The 15,548-nt window shown below is 47.7% G+C and overlaps 1 protein-coding gene across 2 annotated transcripts in view; it reads left to right on the top strand.

The window, feature by feature from the left end:
- The first annotated feature begins 463 nt into the window (after positions 1-463).
- Positions 464-15,548, top strand: part of LOC144807637 (uncharacterized) — an 83,531-nt gene continuing 68,446 nt past the window's right edge. The window contains exon 1 of one of the 2 annotated variants that reach the window (XM_078673258.1): positions 464-600. The gene's annotated coding sequence lies outside the window, so the exon portion shown is untranslated. Of the gene's footprint in view, positions 601-1,978; positions 2,071-15,548 lie in introns of those variants that run through there. The other variant, XM_078673259.1, reaches the window with a different exon arrangement.

Here is a 15,548-nt window from a genome sequence, read left to right on the forward strand (position 1 = left end):
CGGATTAAAGAGGTACTGATGGATGAACAACTGCGCATGCGCGGAGGACAGATGCATGTAAGAAAGATTTCTTTCTTTCGTTCACAGCACAGTAAAGGGCGACAGCTCAGCGCCAGCACAGGGCCGCGCGGGGGACACAATGAATGAGAGACAACAGCTGCCACAGCACCCGCGGAGGTGTATTTAAGTGCAAAGCTCCTCGGTTCGGCTCGTCTATGGGGAGGGGGCAGTGTCCTTTCTCTGCGCAGCCGCAGTGACACGGAGCGTCATCTGTTCAGGGCAGTTCAGTCTGTACCCCGTGCAAGGTCCTAAATCGGCGATAGGAAGTAGTGTCTTCGCCCTGCACATGCGCAGCTGTGACGTGCACAGAACACGAGCATTTGACAGATTCCCCATTCCAAGATGTCGCCCCTTCCACGACCGTAGTCCTTCGTTTATTGCTGTGTCGGGATACCGGAAGTCACCCAAAACGACGGCCGGTTCCTCTGCTGATGCCGCACAGCTCTGGATCCCGCGCACCGCGTTCGGGCTGCGGGTTTGGACACACCGGCTCCTGTGCTGATGTTTTGATCCTCTGCTGGACTCTGCGACGGTAGAAAGGTAAGATTGAGGTCACAGGCTTCATGTACTTTGATAGCTTCCGGGTCATCAGGCTCCAAAGACCCGGAGGGAGCACGAGCGAGACATGAGGATGAACGTTTAATACCAGAACGGCTCTCGAGGTGAGATCCAGGCTGACCACAGACCCAAGGACCCTTCCTTATACACAGCAGGCGCGTGTGACTGTCAGCGTTTGCATTAAGAGTGAGGCCTTGATAGACTTCAACAGTGTGTGGCCGGGCTCGGGTAAACTCGGCTTTCCCATGAACCCTGGTTCACCTCTCACTTTATGGAGCTGTTTCTGTGCCTCGTACTGAAGCAACCGAGAGAATGCCCCTTGGTTCGGCCCCCCACTCCCCAGGGGGAGGGGGACAGTGGCTGGACCGGGGGTCTCAGTGGAGGCCGCCCCCGGGAGGCAGAGCCCGGGCACCAATGATTGGCGGGAGATAAGGGGTGCAAAGGCAGGGAAAGAGAAAGAGCAGGCCCACCAAGCATTAGGGCTGGGTCAGCTCAGCCATAAATTTAAGGTAGGAATGTGGTAGGGATGATAAGGGCTATTTAAGGATGGACACCGGGCACAAAGCCCTCTTTCTCCGGGGAATTTGGCACCGGAAGTAAACAATTAATGGCGCAACTTGGGCGGGGGCAGGGACAAACGCCAACCCGGAAGGGAATGTGTGGGCCCCGGAAGTGAAAAGGTCACCCGGCCGGGTGGGAACCGGCTGGTTACCCGGGAGTGAGTGGACACCGGATGCAAAAGGGGCCGTCCGGTTGGGTTAAAGCAGACGCTTACCCAAGGAGTGTTTGGAAACCGGAGGTAAAAGGTTACCCGGTCGGGCCGGAAGCAGAAGCTTGCCCGGAGAGAAAGGAAAAGGGGTGTCCCAGGGAGGGGGTTACATTGGCAACGATAGCTGCACTGAATGTAGGGCACAGTGCAGAGGCAATGGTGGTTAAGGACGGGGACAAGTCACTTTGAAAAAGAGAGCTGCACTGAATGTAGGGTACAGTGCAGAGCTGATGGTGTAAGGACACAGGGTCGCCAGATGGAAATAATGGCGTGTAAAGGATCGCTTGTAAGTGACAATGCCTAATAAACTGCGGCCTTAATTCTTCCATAAAACAAACTGGTGTGGTCTGAAGTTATTGGGATTCGGGCGGTGCGACCTTCTGGGGGATGCCTCTGCTGTGAGTTACAGAATAGAGCCGGATCTCGGCTGAGAGGGGATCCCTTGATAACAGAGCGTTTTAAAGCAGTGCTTTGATAGCTAATTTACGGATTAAGAGCACTATCAGACATTTGGTTTATTCGGACGCTTAACACACTAGAACATGACCAGAGCATTTGATTTACAGATATAGCCTGATTCTTGGAAGAAAACAAGAACACACGAATCAGAGGACCCATCATTTGGACTCGTCGTTGATACTTAACAGAACCCTGTGTGGGTCGGGATTAACACCACATTGAAAGTAGGTTTCTTTCAAATATCAATAACTCTTTACAGATATGGATTTACAGACGGTTAACCTTTTCGACGCTGATGACGGAACCGCTCCGTCATCAGCCGCGGTGGCACTGTGCTGATGAGGGAGTGGTTCCGTCATGGCCTTCTATTGAGCGGACGGGGTCATGACGGAACTGCTCCATCATCAGCACAGCTCACCCAAGGCTGGTAACTGAGCGGTTCCGTCACCAGCGTGTGAGCGTCGCACGGTCCCCCCGCCCCCTTAGCGCTGTGGCGGAATAGCCTCCGCAGCGAAGGTGTTAAAAATATCCCTTCTTTATTTACAGAAAGTTATACTGGGACAGTATAGGTATTTATTTCTCAGCTTCATGCTTGATACACTTGGAGCTATAAGGTTTGGGACTTATTACCCTTAGACTAGAGCACGCGACATGATAGCCATCATTCGGATCAAATCACAGACTGGGTTTTCACACTTGAAATTACAAAGGATTTTGTGCACAAGGGCTATAAAGAGGTAATTTTGCCATTGGAGTTTTATCTAGATTCGCTCTCTCCATCGTATACTGTATCTTAGAATGCTTTCTTTACTTGTATCTTCTCAACAAGGTTAGGTTACTATTGTTTGTATACCTAACATAGACAACCCCCTTAGTTTATATGCGCTGTGGCCGTTTTTAATTTTACAAAAAATAATACCAATGACTGAGAAGGATGTGACTTCTATTTAGACCATGGTTCTGTACCTTTATTTTTTACACAGTCTTGAGAAAGTCGTGGGATCACACTCTGTAGCGACGAAACACGTGTTGGTTGTGGCCGAGAACACCAGAATAAAACGCAAACAAGACAAAAGAAAGAAAGAATTGTGTATATTCTGTGACTCATTTACTGTACTTTTTTTTAACTTAGAGGGAAACCACATCTTACTTAAATACGTGTACTGAGGAGTTGATTTTCTCAGGGGTGCAGAGGGGATGAGGCTTGTCCGGGGGGTGGGGGGGTGTACAGAGGATTTGAGGCTTGTCCAAAGGGTGCAAAGGAGGTGAAGCATGTCCTTTTACGGGGTGGAGTGGTTACGAAGGAGGCAAGACCTGTCCTAGGGGTGCAGAGGAGGTGAGTCCTGTCCATGGGGAGGAGAGCAGGTGAGACCTGTCCAGGGGAAGAAGAGGAGGTGAGGCGGGTCATGAGGGGTGCAGAGGAGATGCCTGTTCAGGGGGAGCAGAGGAGGCGAGACCTATCCAGGGGGTGCAGAGGAGGTGAGGCATGTCTTGTCCATGGGGGTACAGAGCGCATGAGGCCTGTCCAGGGTTCAGAGGAGGTGAGGCATGTCCAGACCAGGGGGTTAACAGCAGGTGATGCCTGTCCGGGGGTACAGAGGAGGTGAGGCATGTCCTGTCCAGGGGGTTAAGAGCAGGTGAGGCCTGTCCAGTGGTGCAGAGGAGGTGGTACCTGTCCTGGGCTTGGTGGTGCAGAGGAGGTGAGGCATATCTGGGAGTGGTGCAGAGGGGGTGAAGCCTCTCCAGGGGGATGCAGAGGGGTTGAGGCCTGTCCACTGGGATGCAGAAGAGGCAAGGCCTGTCCAGGGGTACAGAGGAGGGGAGGCCTGTCCTGAGGGGTGCAGAGGAGGTGAGGTCTCTCCACGGGTGCAGAAGAGGTGAGGCCTGTCCAGATGGTGCAGAGGAGGTGAGGCCTGTCCAGATGGTGCAGAGGAGGTGAGGCCTGTCCAGGGGGTGCAGAGGAAGTGAACCTGTCCATGGGGTGCAGAGGAGGTGAGGCCAGTCCAGAGGGGTGAAGAGGAGAAGAGGCCTGTCCAGGGGGGCAGAGGAGGTGAGGCCTCTCCAGGGGGCCGAGGAGGTGAGACCTGTCCAGGGGGAGAAGAGGAGTGGAGGCATGTCCAGGTGGTAGAGGAGGTGGAGCCTCTCCAGTGGGGCAGAAGAGGTGAGGCCTGTCCAGAGGGTGCAGAGGAGGTGAGGCCTGTCCAGGAGTGCAGAGGTGAGGCCTGTCCAGGGGGAGCAGAGGAGTTGAGGCCTGTCCAAGGGGTGCAGAGGAGGTGAGTCCTGTCCATGGGGAGGAGAGCAGGTGAGGCCTGTCCAGGGGTGCAGAGGAGGTGAGGCCAGTCCAGAGTGGTGAAGAGGAGGTGAGGCCTGTCCAGGGGGAGAAGAGGGGGGAGGCATGTCCAGGTGGCAGAGGAGGTGGGGCCTCTCCAGGAGGGCAGAGGAGGTGAGGCCTGTCCATGGGGTGCAGAGGAAGTGAGGCCTGTCCATGGGGTGCAGAGGAAGTGAGGCCTGTCAAGGGTGCAGAGGAGGGGAGGCCTGTCCAGGGGTCAGAAGAGGTGAGGCATGTCCAGGGGTTGCAGAGGAGGTGAGGCTTGTCCGGGGGGTGTACAGAAGATTTGAGGCTTGTCCAAAGGGTGCATAGGAGGTGAAGCATGTCCTTTTCAGGGGTGTTGTGGTTGCGAAGGAGGCGAGGCCTGTCCTAGGGGTGCAGAGGAGGTAAGTCCTGTCCATGGGGAAGAGAGCAGGTGAGACCTGTCCAGGGGGAGAGGAGGAGGTGAGGCGGGTCATGAGGGGTGCAGAGGAGATAACTGTTCAGGAGGAGCAGAGGAGGCGAGGCCTATCCAGGGGGTGCAGAGGAGGTGAGGCATGTCTTGTCCATGGGGGTACAGAGCAGGTGAGGCCCAGGGTTCAGAGGAGGTGAGGCATGTCCAGTCCAGGGGGTTAACAGCAGGTGATGCTTGTCCGAGGGTACAGAGGAGGTGAGGCATGTCCTGTCCAGGGTGTTAAGAGCAGGTGGTGCCTGTCCTGGGCTGGGGGTGCAGAGGAGGTGCGGCGTATCTGGGAGTGGGGCAGAGGAGGTGAAGCCTCTCCAGGGGGATGCAGAGTGGTTGAGGCCTGTCCAGAGGGATGAAGAAGAGGCGAGGCCTGTCCAGGGGTACAGAGGAGGGGAGACCTGTCCTGAGGGGTGCAGAGGAGAATGCTTTCCAGGGGAAGCAGAGGAGGCAAGGCCTGTCCAGTGGTGCATAGGATGTAATGCTTGAACAGGGGGTGCAGTGCTGGTGAGGCATGTCCAGGGTTCAGAGAAGGTGAGGCATATCCCGTTTAGGGGGTTAAGAGTAGGTGAGGCATGTCCAGGGATGAAGAGGAGGAGGTTCCTGGGCTGGGATTTCAGAGGAGGTGAGGCCTGTGCAGGGGGTGCAGAGGAGCTGCAGCCTGCCCCATGGTGCAGAGGAGTTGAGGCCCGTCTTTACGGGTGCAGAGGAAGCAAGGCCTGTCCTGGGGTGCAGAGGAGGTCAGGCATGCACAGGGGTTGCAGAGGAGGTGGTGCCTGTCCTGGGCTGGGGGTGCAGAGGAGCTGAGGCTGATCCGGGAGGGGTGCAGAGGAGGTGAAGCCTGTCCAGGGGGATGCAGAGTGGTTGAGGGCTATCCAGGGAGATGCAGAGAAGTGGAGACCTGTCCCCTGCTGGGATGAAACCTGCTCGGTAGGGATAGGAGTTGAGGCCTATCGTGTCCTCTGTGTATGAGGAGTGTGGACCGCCTCAGCCGCTTCTCTCACCGCCCAGAGATGCTCCTTTCCAGGCAATGTATTTTATTGTAAGAGCTTGTAATCCGAGTTTTTGAAAAGTATCCGGAGTTACCATTGAGCCCCAGATGGCTCATGTCAAAGGCATGTTAAATCAATGAGAACTAGTCTGTCAAGACGTGATATGAGACTCAAAACTGTATGTTGTTAGTGATAAAAAGAAAAGGCTTCTTTCTTTTTTTGAAGCCCCCACCCACCAACCTAGTTGGTGGCATGCTTCATCATCGGGCCCACCTGGTGACACCAAGTGTGTCCCTGCTGTGCTACAAGGCCTGTATTACAGCGGAGCATGTATATTTACTGAGTGTGCAGTGATAGTGATGTGAAAGTGAAGTTTAAAAACTGTCCAGTGTTCCCATTATCCAAAGGGGTTATCTTTAATGTTTGGGCCTCTGGCAGTAGTAAAAGTAAGTGAGATAAAACAACCTAGGCAGGGTATTATGAATTGACAAACTTTTAGAACGTGATAAAGAGGTGAAACTACAAAGGTTCAGTATCTAACATTTAATAATATTCATATTAAAAACAAACAAAGCTTTCAGCAGATGGATCTGGGTTAAAAATTCAAACAAATACATGATAATACATAAAAATGAATCAATTACCAATACATAATAATTTCAATTACACAAAATTCACAATTATCAAAAAAATATAACACAGTTATTATTATCACAGAATTCACAAATAAAAACAAGAGGCAAAGTTAATGCTTTTCTCAACGCGCGTTTCGGCGACCAGCGCCTTCTTCTGGAGGAGCCACAATATATTCTACAAACAAAGAAAATGAATTTATTATCTAAACATAATAGAAAAAAAGGGGAGAATACAATTGTTACGACATATAAAAATAACCTGAACCTATAACATCCTAATAACCTCTTATGTTTAGCAAATATACATCAATAATATAAACCCGATTACGGGTTTTCCATTTCCTTGTTCATTTTTACACTGGGCAGAAAACCCAGTTCTGGGGAAGGCTGCGTGGAGAAACAAATCAATAATTGGACAAGGGACCCTTAGAGACATAGGTAGTATTAAAAAGGATACAGATGGGACAGGGTGTCTTAAAAATCATTATGATTAGAAGGGCAATTTTAAGGCCAATACTCAATTTTTAGAACATAATAATAATTTTGATTATATTATGTCAATGTGCGTTAATCACTTGCTAAGCAATCGCTTGGATCAATGCCTTCAATTGATTGCACACGGAAAGGCTTTAGTACGGTACATTCTGAATACAATATAGTAGATATGTATACAAAGTCAATTTATAGGATTGGTGATACGTTTGTATGTCACGATACCATCTACGACAACCAGGGTATATGAACCTTTAATTTCGCAATTATACTCACCTATTCTAAAAATAGTGTAGAACTAGTGAAAGTACTGATGATTCCGTTTCAAAAACGTAGGCCTCAGGCTCTTAGATAAAATAAATCAGAGGTAAACACTATAATTAGATATGAAAAATCGGTGTTGCCAATAAATTCATATACAGAATAGATAACATGGAGGTGCATCCCAAAATGGGAATAATTGCCGTTTTCGATGCACTGATAAATTCTTACCAACGATTACATATATATCGATAACATTCAAGATATAGTATCCATGACTAATTTTTTAATAATTACCTTTATGCCGAAAGTATCTCAATTACGGCAGTGGTAACAGGGATATTTCATAAATATGTTATGTAGATGAATTTCTATAAAGATAAAATATGAGTGTTAGAGAACTTCCTTCTCTACGGCCTCTAAAGGCTTGCCTGTTTAAACTCAAATATCAAGTACCTGGGTGGCTGTGAAAAGTAGTAAAAGCAAGGCAATGGATGTAGGTGGAGTAGTAAGCAAACCCAGCCGGGGGCAAGGGGAATGGGACAGAGAAGAGACTATCTGACCTTCTGGCTCTTCCACTCTACTTCTTCCTTTATGCCGTACTCCGTTTTATGCCTTTCTTATTCCCTCTCTATCTTTAAGCATGAGTGGAAATCGCTGTAACAGAAAAGCACACCATTACTAATTTCCTTCTCCACTTTCTTACTCTCTCGCTATTTCCTTACCCAAAGTGCCTATGGCTTTGGCTCCTCTTCTATTCTGCAATATAAGTATTCTATTCTTTGGTAAACTGCATTATAAACAACTTTTTAGCACCCTTTAACTCGTGTGAGTTCATTTATTCTTTTTCACTCATTTGTTCGTTCACTCTCTGCCTTACTTTCTTATCTTCTGAATTCTTCTTACTTCTCCCTTAGGAACCTTCAGGAGCATCGGCCCTCAACCAAGCGACGAAGAAATCAGGAACTGAAGTATTCAATGAGTAAGTATTAATTCTTCTCTTTATATATTTTTTTCCTGTTTACTTTAAATTGGTATTTCTAACTAGACTACAGAAAGAACGTGACTAATCTCTGAAAATCCGTTGGTGAAGTGCGTGGTTCTAAAATCAACCGGCGCTCTTCACAGCTTGTCTAGACCTCGCACCCGTGTCCAGGAGCGCAGGACTAGTCCGACAATTTCTACCGCGGTCCTCCCTGTTGGTAGTACAGGGGAGAATACCCAGTTCCGCAGTATAATCACTCACGACCATTTGCGAGCGGGTAATCTTTGCAATGCCCATTTAATGGCAGATACTGCGGGACAAAGAAGAGCTTTGATTTCTTTTTCCTGCACCATGACAGTACCCCTTCGCAAGGTTAAGCCTCCGGGCTGAGGTTTGTAAGGATTTTGCAAGTGAAAAATGTTGGTTAATCGAGGAGCATGAACATCTGATTGTTCCACCCACGACCTATCCTCTGGGCCAAAACCCTTCCAGTCTACAAGATAGAAGATTTTCGCTCGAATGGACTTTGAAACTAAGATTCTTTTAACTTAAATTTCTTCTCGTCCTTTCACTAAAATAGGTTGTGTGTTCCTCAATTCTTTCAAATGAGGTGAAACCTTTTTAAGAAGAGAAACATGAAACACTGGGTGTATTTGTAGCTGTGGTGGTAGTTTTAGTTTGAAAGTCACTGGATTTACTACTTGCTCCACAGGAAATGGACCTATAAATCGGGGTTGAAACTTTCTATTTCCTTTAAGCTTTAGGTTTCTTGTGCTTAACCATACCCTGTCCCCTGTACTCAAATCTGGTTCAGGTCTTCTTTTTCATCTGCACTTTGCTTGTAGCGTTCCTTAGCTTTCATTAAGTTCTTGGTGGCAGACTCGTGTACCTTGCTAAGATGCTGTACAAAGTTTTGTGCTGCAGGCACCAACACTTCTTGAGAGGAAACCTCAGAATTCGGATGCCTTCCATAATTCAAGTAGAAAGGGGGAAAACCAGTAGAGGCATTCTTAGCATTATTATGTGCAAACTCTGCAGTCCAAAGAAGATCAAGCCACTCTCCCTCTTGATCCAAAAGAAACAGTCTGAGATACTTTTCTAACTCTTGATTGGCCCTTTCAGTTTGACCATCTGTTTGTGGATGAAAACTCACTGGGTAACGTGTCTCAATTCCCAAACCCCTTGTACAAACCTTCCAACAATGGGATAGAAATTGAGATCCACGATCTGTGATCAAAACCTTTGGAATACCATGTATCTTACAACACGTTAATTGAATTGTGTGGCTATTTGTTTTGCAGATGACTTCCCTTTCAGGGCACCAAAATGCGCCATTTTTGAGAACGAATCTTCCATGAGTAATACTGAACTGAATCTCTGACTAGAAGGCAATTTAACAATCAAATCCATAGTCACAGTGTGCCAGGAAAATGGAGGGGTAGGCAAAGGTCTCAATAGACCCCGAGAAGCCAGCTTATTTGTCTTCCCCATTGGACAAATCTCACAGCCTTCCACATAAACTCGAACATCTTTGGACAACCCTGGCCACCAAAACTGTCTCCTTAACAACTCCTCCGTTCAATGGATTCCAGGGTGACCAGCCAATGGACTGTCATGACAGTCGATCATCGCTTGTTGTTGAAGTTCTTTGATTGCGAAGTACAAGGCCTTGGAATGAAACGGTAATCCATCGACAATTTCTTTAGTTGACTCCTTCTCTGCCCAGCTGCGTATTCCTTCAGAAGGTAAGGCTTCTTTGACCTTGTCTACAAGAGTTTTCTCACTAGTGGCTCCAACGATCTTAGTTTCAGGAATTATCTTTTGATCACTAATGGGACTCTTTCTTCCATCCGTGTCATTGCGAGACTTGGCATCTACCTTTCCATTATTTCTTCCTGGCCGATAAGTTATTACAAAGTCATAATTGGCGAAATACAGGGACCACCTAAGTTGGCATGGTGTGAGCGTTCTGGCAGACTTCAGAAACTGAAGATTCCGGTGATCGGTGAATACCGTCACCACATGTTTTGCTCTGACATGGTAATGTCGCCATTCTTGGAACGCATCTTTGATAGCGAGGAGTTTTTTATCTGAAATAGTATACGTTATTTCCACTGGTTGCAATTTTCTAGAGTAATATGCCACAAGATGCAACTGTTCGGTATCTTTGTGTCTCTCTGAAAGTACCTCTCCGATGGCCTGTTTAGAAGCATCAGTCTCCAGGTAAAACGGTTGAATAGGATGCGCATGCAGCAGAATTGGTGCAGTGGTCAAACTCTTCTTCAAGAACTGGAAAGCATCTTCTGCCTCAGCAGACGATTAAAAAGCTACTCCTTTCCGTAGCAATTTAGTAATTGGTGGTACCTTCAGGGAAAAATCTTGAATGAATCTCCGATAGAAATTTGCAAACCCGATGAAGCTCTGTATTTCTTTCACAGAGGTTGGAGGAGGCCAATTTAAGACTGCCTCAATGTTTTTAATATCCATGGTAAGACCTTCTGGCACAATTACAAATCCCAAGAAATCCACAGGTTTCACTCCAAAAGCGCATTTTTCAAGTTTTATGTAAAGCTTGCTTTCCTTCAGGCAATGCAAAACTCCTTTGACCTGTTGCTGATCTTCTTCTGATGAGGAATAAATCAAAATATTGTCGATGTAAACAATCGTGCATTGATCAATGAACTCCTTCAGGACATCATTAATGAAGTACTGGAACGCTGCAGGAGCGTTGCTCAAACTGTAGGGCATCACTTGGTACTCATATAATCCATACTTTGTTCTGAATGCTGTTTTCCATTCCTCTCCACTTCTCACTCAAATTAAATGTCACTCCCCATGTAAATCTAACTTCCTGAAGATTTTTTCATCTTTTAGTTCATCTAGAACATGGGTACTCACAAACTTTCTCTCGGGGGCCAAATTTACAGTGTGGTTTGTGGCCGAGGGCCACATGGGTGGAGGCGGAGTCAGTGGGGGAGGGGGAAGGGGCTAGAACGAAAAAAACTGTGAAACTGTGACCATGAAGTTGAACACAGGCCCCTGCAGCTGACGCGTTCATCCACTGAGCCAACAGACCAGCATACACACACATCTCTCTTTCTCTCTCTCTCTCTCTCTCTCTCTCTCTCCCTCCCTCTATTTCCTTCCCTCTCTCCGTCTCCCTCCATCTGTCTCCCTCTATCTGTGTCCCACTGTCCATCTCCATCTGTCTCCCTCCCTCGTCTACCCTCTGTCTGTCTCCCTCCCTCTGTTTCCCTCCCTCTCTCTGTCTGTCTCACTATGTCTGTCTCACTATGTCTGTCTCACTATGTCTTTCTGTCTCCCTCCCTCCCTCTGTCTGTCTCCCTCCCTCTGTCTGTCTCCCTCTGTCTTTCTGCCTCCCTCTGTCTGTCTGTCTCCCTCCCTCTGTCTGTCTGTCTCCATCTGTCTGTCTGTCTGTGTCTGTCTCCCCCTGTCTCTCTCTGTCTGTCTCTCTGTCTGTCTCTATCGCTGTCTGTCTCTATCGCTGTCTGTCTCTATCGCTGTCTGTCTCTACCTCTATCTGTCTCTGCCTCCATCTGTCTCTGACCCTATCTAGCTCCGTCTGTCCCTGTCTCTATCTGTCCCAGTCTCTATCTGTCTCTGCCTCTGTCTCTATATGTCTTTATCTGTCTCTATCTCTATCTGTCTCACCTCACCCGGCTCTCACTCCCTGCTGCCCTCTGTCACCTCACCCGGCTCTAACTCCCTGCTGCCCTCTGTCACCGCTCCCGGCTCTCACTCCCTGCTCTGCCCTCCACCTCCCTCACCCGGGCTCTCACTCCCTGCTGCCCTCCACCTCCCTCACCCGGTCTCTCACTCCCTGCTGCCCTCCACCTCCCTCACCCGGGCTCTCACTCCCTGCTGTGCCCTCCACCTCCCTCACCCGGACTCTCACTCCCTGCTCTGCCCTCCACCTCCCTCACCCGGGCTCTCACTCCCTGCTCTGCCCTCCCACCTCACAGGGCTCTCACTCCCTGTTCTGCCCTCCACCTCCGTCACCCGGGCTCTCACTCCCTGCTGCCCTCCACCTCCCTCACCCGGGCTCTCACTCCCTGCTGTGCCCTCCACCTCCCTCACCCGGACTCTCACTCCCTGCTCTGCCCTCCACCTCCCTCACCCGGGCTCTCACTCCCTGCTCTGCCCTCCCACCTCACAGGGCTCTCACTCCCTGTTCTGCCCTCCACCTCCCTCACCCGGGCTCTCACTCCCTGCTGCCCTCCACCTCCCTCACCCGGGCTCTCACTCCCTGCTGTGCCCTCCACCTCCCTCACCCGGACTCTCACTCCCTGCTCTGCCCTCCACCTCCCTCACCCGGGCTCTCACTCCCTGCTCTGCCCTCCCAACTCACCGGCTCTCAGTTCCAGCTGTCCTCCCCCCTCCCACCCCCTCTCCCCTGTGTGTCAGCCTGGCTGACACAGCCTCCCGGGCACCCCAGTACTTCACAGGTCTTTAAACGGCCATTTGTTTGTTAATGAGGCTTTGTTCACCTCTTAGTGCCCCTGCAGCTCCACTCTTGACTGTGGCTGGAATCGCCCGGGGCCCCCACAGAGCAGGCTCTCTGATTACGCACTGCTGCTCCCCGAGGTGTTTGCTGAAGTTAAAAAAACAAACACACAGGTGCGATGTGTCTCAAGCTCCGCGGGCTGCCACTGAAGGCTTGCCGGGCCGTACTTTGAGTACCCCTGATCTAGAAGAACTGAGATCAGGGGAAGAGGCTAACGATTCTTTATTGTAATCTTGTTCAAGGCACGATAATCTATACACATTTTCAGATCTCCGTCACATTTTGGAATGAAAAATAACGGTGAAGAAACGGGGGACTGTGAAGGTCGTATGAACCCGTTTTCTAAGTATTTCTTAGGATGACGGTTTTCAGCTTCAGTAAGCGCATACATTCGGCTACAAGGAAGGTTAGATCCAGGTTCCAAATCAAATTTTGCAGTCATACCAGTGATTTGGGGGCAACTGTTTTTAATTCCAAAACACTGAAAACTTCCGCAAACTATTGCTATTCTACCGGAAGACTCAGTTTGCACCTCAAACACCATCATCTTTTGCTTGCATAATAAAGCTGCTAGATTTCCATCTTGCTCGTTCTGCTTTTCTCCGAAGCAATTCTCCAACCAATAACTTGGTTGTGTTCAGTTAACCAAGGCAAACCCAGGATGATTCCAAACTGCGGAGCATCGATCAAGTTAAATTGAATCTCTTCCTTCTGACCTTCAACAGAGACAAGTTCCACAACTTCTGTGTGACTGGTTATTGGGCCGGAAGATACATTTGTACCCTCAACAGCCCTAACTGCCTCACTTCTCTTTTTAGGTAATGCCTCAGACCAATTTTCGAGGCATATTTGAGGTCACAAAAGTTCCCCGTAGCACCGGAGTCCAGCATCACGGCCACTCCTGAAAGAACTCGGTCTTGATATCTTAGGGTCCTCGTCAGAATAAGGTGTGGAGCGGAAGATTGTAGAATATTGGCCACCTGATGAGAAATTGGAGTTGTATCCTTGTTAGCAACCACCAGCCCAACTCCTTCTACTAGTGGTGCAGAGAGTTTTCCTTCTTGAAGGTTTTTGGTTTCTTGGGACATTTCTTTACAAAATGTTCACTGATACCACAATAAAGCCATAGATTATTCTGTCAACGCTTTGCATTCTCTTCTTTGGAAAGGGGGCCTCTAATAGTTCCAATTTGCATAGGTTCGACTGCAAGTTCTTTATCACCAGATTTAACAACCTCTGTGCTGACCCGGTCAAAGCGTGGTACACTGGGTCGAAATTTGCATTGTCTTTCACCCCTTCTTTCCGTTTGTTGATAGTCTATCTCAAAAACGAAATCAATCAAAGCTGAAACTTCTGTAGGGCGATTTGGGATCTGTGACACCGCATCCTTTAAGTCATCTTTCAAACCCCAATAGAACAAGACTGCCCTTTTGGCCTCCGGCCATTCAGTTTCTACAAGTTTGTTAAATTGGGCCAGGTAAGTGACACGCTCTCGATTCCCTTGCCTCAACTCCAGTAATTCATTATCCAACTATCAAAAATTCACAAAAACACTTTCTTGAATTCCTCGAAGTTCTATAAAATTGGGGAGTCTTGGGTGACCAGGGGCATTGACCATGAAGCTGCGTCTCCATTGAGATACAACAAGATGGAAGCTCTACAAGATTGTGCATCTGGGAAGACAGTGGGTCGACACATGAAGTACAATGAGCACTGAGTTAAGAAATGTGGGCCTTCATTTAAAATTTGATTACCATATGTTTCTCCTTGACTCCTATCAACTCTTGTTGAATCTCCTTAAATGTCCTAATTTTTTTTAATTGAACCCTTTAGCCATTCTGCTCAGGTGAGTATTGACGTGGGCACTTCACTCTGTTAAGGGTCGTGGTTACTCACAGTGCCAACACTCCCAGGAGCAGAACTATGAGATTTTCCAAATTCGGAGCAGAACTATGAGATTTTCCAAAGTCCACCACTGGTTTTCCCACAGCCACCAACTGAAGAGTGTACTAGTAGCCGTGTGAACACAGCCGGGAAAAAGGGGAATGGAACAGAGAAGAGACTGCCTGACCATCTGGCTCTTCCACTCTACTTCTTCCTTTCTGCCGTACTCCGTTTTATGCCTTTCTTACTCCCTCTCTCTCTTCAAGCATGAGTGGAAATCGATGTAACAGAAAGGCACACCATTACAAATTTCCTTCAAATCCTTCTCCACTTTCTTACTCTCTCACTCTCTCTCTCTATATATATATATATATTTCCTTACCCAGAGAGCCTATGGCTTTTGCTCCTAATTTATTCTTCAATATAACTATTTTATTCTTTGGTAACCTGCATTATAAACAACATTTTCGCACCCTTTGACTCGTGAGTCAATTTATTCTTTTTCACTCAATTCAATTCAAAAGCTTTTATTCGATTTGCACATACAAATCATACAAGCAAAATACATAATTGAAATATTAAAATCGCAATATAATCTCTCCTAAAAGGGGCAAAGGCTTAAAGTGCAGAAAGTGATAAATAATCATGCCTCTTTAGGTCAGCCTATTATTATGAGATACGAAGCATTCTTATATGGACAATCTGGGGATCAAAAGGGGTTACTCACTAGGCATTTCCTGGGAACTTGTACATTAAAATTATTAGATAATCATTCAATACTGTGGACCTCTACATATATAATGATACCTTAATTACAGAAATTGATATAAAATTTACAAATTTAAGAACATATATATACAGACAGGAGTGTAAACGGTAATGTCATAAACAGTTCCTGGCAGCTGTATAACATAAGTACAGACAGGTAGGTAAACATTTTTATAGTACAATACTTTTCCTGGCAGCTGTACATTTTAAGATAAAAGTGGCCAAGAAGAAACAGATCTCCTCGTTCTCTAGTGAAGATAAAAATATCAGTGCTGTATGTGTGGTATAAATATTATATTTGATAAAAATTGGTTTAAGGTACTTTATCCTAAGGGACTGAAAAAATTTACAAAAAAGTAAAAAATGGCAACTACTCTGCCGAGAGATAC

The sequence above is a fragment of the Lissotriton helveticus genome, chromosome 1_2 (genome assembly GCF_964261635.1).
Source record: "Lissotriton helveticus chromosome 1_2, aLisHel1.1, whole genome shotgun sequence".
NCBI classification, from domain to species: Eukaryota; Metazoa; Chordata; class Amphibia; order Caudata; family Salamandridae; genus Lissotriton; species Lissotriton helveticus.